This window comes from Aegilops tauschii, chromosome 7 (assembly GCF_002575655.3).
Source record: "Aegilops tauschii subsp. strangulata cultivar AL8/78 chromosome 7, Aet v6.0, whole genome shotgun sequence".
Taxonomy (NCBI): Eukaryota; Viridiplantae; Streptophyta; class Magnoliopsida; order Poales; family Poaceae; genus Aegilops; species Aegilops tauschii.
Window position 1 is genome coordinate 64,348,496 of NC_053041.3, and position 3,657 is coordinate 64,352,152.

A 3,657-nucleotide genomic window follows, 5' to 3' on the forward strand; every position below is an offset into this window, starting at 1 on the left:
CACCCCTCCTCCTCCTCCCTCGCCGCCGCCCAAGGGCGTGGCCAGGCGAAGCTTGGTCGTCGCCGGCGGCGGCGGGGACTGGGGCCCTCTCGCTCCCGTGGGGATGGCGTGGGCCGGCGCCCCCGGGCCGGGGCATGGCGTCGAGCCGGACGCCACGGCGGGTGGTGGCGGCGCCTCGGCGACTTCGCTCCCCCGCGACACGAGGCCTCGCGATCTGGTGCGTCGCGGTCGCCATGGACGGCGGCGGCGTGACCGGATCGGGTCGCGCGGCGCGGCCGGATCTATGCCCAAGCGTGGGCCTTGATCGCTGGTCTGTCGTCGGCACGGTGGCGGGTGCGACTCGTCGGCAGCTGGGCAGATCCGCCGGGATTCTACCCTTGTCTGGTCCTTGACAGCGCGGGCATCTCCGGGGGAAACCCTAAATCTCCTTGGGATCGAGCGATGACGGCGACTTTGCGTCGTAGTCCCTCTTTAGGGCATCGTTTTGGAGTTTACTCCGGTTGAAGGGACCAGCGACGTCGGTGGCACACGTCTGGTGGAGCAACTGCCGTCGTTGCAGTCTGCGTCATCAGGCTCGGGATGCTCCGGGGGAAACCCTAGATCTGGGTCCTCCGGATCGGACGATGATGACGTTTTATCGCTTTCCCTTCTGGGGGCATCGTTTTGGAGCAAGTGATGGCTAGGGGGATGGTGGAGCGGTACTTCATCTCACACATTGATGGCGGCGGAGATCGGCGGCATGGCGCTGTGGAGGCTCGGCGTCCGATGCGCGGAGATGGACTCGCGCAGGAGGAGGTAGCTGTCTGGCGTCATGGTGACGTTGATGGCAGAGTGGCCAGACAAGGTAGAAGCCTCAATATGATCTGAAGACGGACCTGTGGAAGATGGTGGCGACGACACACGAGTGCGTCTGACCGGATTGTGCCCCAGACCCGGTATGTGGCTCGGCTGGGGCTTCTGGCTTTTGATGTTAGGCTTAGGTGAGTGGTTTGGGTAGTGGCCCAGCTAGCATCCCTTCATCATATGGATAGGAGTAGCGGCATATGTTGCCAAGATGGCGGATTCAGATATATTGTTTGTAATAGTTTATAAGGTCCTCGAGAATAATCAATAAAGTGGCCGTATGCATCTCCCAGATGCAGAGGCCGGAGGTCATCCTCCTTTTCAATAAAAAAATAAAAAAATAAAAAAATGTTAAAATAAAGGATGTGGATCTATTAGGGTTTCGAGTCATGATTAGTGGGTTAGGGGCCGTGTATTTTTTTTCCTGTTGGAATGCATAGTCACTTTTGCTACTGATATCCTATGAACAAAAGGAGGCTTTATAAAAATAACTGAAGTGGCAAAATAAGACGCTGCCGACGCATGTGCTTGGGCTCCTGTGCTAGCTAGTTACTAAGAATTAATGGGTTTACTAATATCTATATATCAATCGGTTTCGGAAAATGCAATCTCAGTTTAGTGTACAAAAAATGTAACTTGCACGTTTTCCAGAAAACTATAGCCACATGTTAAAGTGCTACTCCCCCGTTTTTTGACACTACATGACTTTTTTGACACTACACTAGATTCAAAAAACGTCTTACATTATGAGACGGAGGGAGTACTTGTATGTTCCATATGGAGGAAAAACCTCAATCAACGGGTGGACCTAATTATAAATGGATATTGCTGGTATGTGTTAGAACAGTGTAAGCATTGATGCTAGCCGCTCTGTAATCCACGCCCACTTTTCACAATCTTTTGCTTATTTATAAATATGTGCTCAGCAATCTAAACACGTAATATAAGCTCTCCACTCTCTCTTATTGATCCATCTAAAAAGTATCAGTACCAGGTCGCAGTGAAGACGTTCACACTCTTTTCATAGCCGCCCGGCACCAGCGCCATGGTACTATTCCAAGACAACCTATTTTTCATTTGGCATGATGCTTCCGGAGACATCCGCCTCTTGTTAATTTTTCTGTGCGTAGCTACTATGACCACACTCCTGTACCTCATGAGCCGTTCGCGCACAGTATACATTGTTGATTATGCGTGTTTCCGGCCTGACTCGAACTACCGCACCAGCAAGGCCGCATGGATTGAGAACATTCACCATTCTTGGTCCTACGACGACAGCGGCCATCTGCGCTTCTTACCCGTATTTCTGAACGGTCAGGCCTTGGTGATGAGACCTACCTCCCGGCTTGCCAACATCATATCCCACCATATTATTGTTTAAGTGAAGCCCGTGCTGAAGCGGAGTTGTCCATCTTGACAACCATAGATGAGCTGCTCCTGAAGACGTCAATCGATCTTGATGCAATCGCCATACTCATCGTGAACTGTAGCCTCTTCAACCCAACTCCGTCCCTCGCGGACATGATCATGAGACGATATAAGCTTCGAGATCAATCTACAACGTGCAACTCTCTGGTATGGGTTGCAGCGCAGGGCTAATCGCAGTGGGTCTTGCCAAGGACCTCCTGCAGAACGCTCCTTCTAACGCGCATGCGCTGGTCGTATCCACGGAGATCTTGACTGGGGCCTACTACACCGGGGGGAAGCGTGAAATGCAGCTGACCGACATGTTGTTCCGCATGGGTGGCTCCGCGGTGCTCCTCTCAACGTCGAGTACCAGAGCTTGTTTTGAGCTGGCGCACGTAATTCGGAACTGCACCAGCTCCGAACACGGTGCATACCGATGTGTATTTTATGAGGAAGATATGACAAGGGAGTTCTTGGTCTCAATCTATCCAAGGAGGTATCAAGGATGTGCAGCGTAGCCTCTGTCTGCTTGATGAGCATGTTGAGCCATCAAGGATGACACTTCACAAGTTTGGGAACACACCGAGTAGCTCGGTATGGTATGAGCTGGCATACAGTGAGGCCAAGGGTCGAATGAGGAAGGGGGGCCGAGTTGGGATGATTGGATTTGGCTCCGGATACAAGTGTAACAGTGCAGTGTTAAAGTGCATCTAGCCAGCAAAAAGTGGTGATAAGGCATGGCAAGATTGCATTTATCGCTACCCAATATATGTTCCTAAGGAGGTGTAGAATATGCTATTATTTTGGTCATATAGGACTATATTTACTCATGTGGACTTTGTGTTATCTGCCTGGCATACCACATGATATACGCAGTGAATAATTTTAGGATGGGATTTGTCGATTGGTGACGCACTACTAGGGAAAAGCATAACAGTAGCGCGGATTTTTGGCCTACCAGTAGCGCGGGTGACAGCGCTATTGCTACGGCGCTACAGCTAAAGGTTAGCGGTAGCGTGGGTTTACCCGCGCTACTGCTATATCCACTTAGTAGTAGCGCCTCCTGGAAAGGGCGCTACTGGTAATTACTAACAGCGCTTCTCGCAGCCCGCGCTACTACTATTATTCCGTATTCTATTTGTTTTTATTTCATGTTGTATTCATACACCTTTATACAAGTTTTCATACAGTAGCAATTTAGAGATTGTTTTTACATCATAATGAGTTATTACATCACTGGGTGAAAGAACCGTGGACTAGTTTCAAGTGGATGGATATCCACTTGAAACTAATCAGCGGTTCTTTCACCCAATGATATAATAAATGTCATTATCATCATCATGTCATTAACAACTTATCATCATAATACATCATTGTCATATAACACCTCCTCATGATCATCATTTT

General features: G+C 49.9%; 1 pseudogene; it reads left to right on the forward strand.

The window, feature by feature from the left end:
• Nucleotides 1-706: 706 nt before the first annotated feature.
• Nucleotides 707-2,809, forward strand: LOC109750495 (3-ketoacyl-CoA synthase 4-like; annotated as a pseudogene).
• Nucleotides 2,810-3,657: the final 848 nt, after the last annotated feature.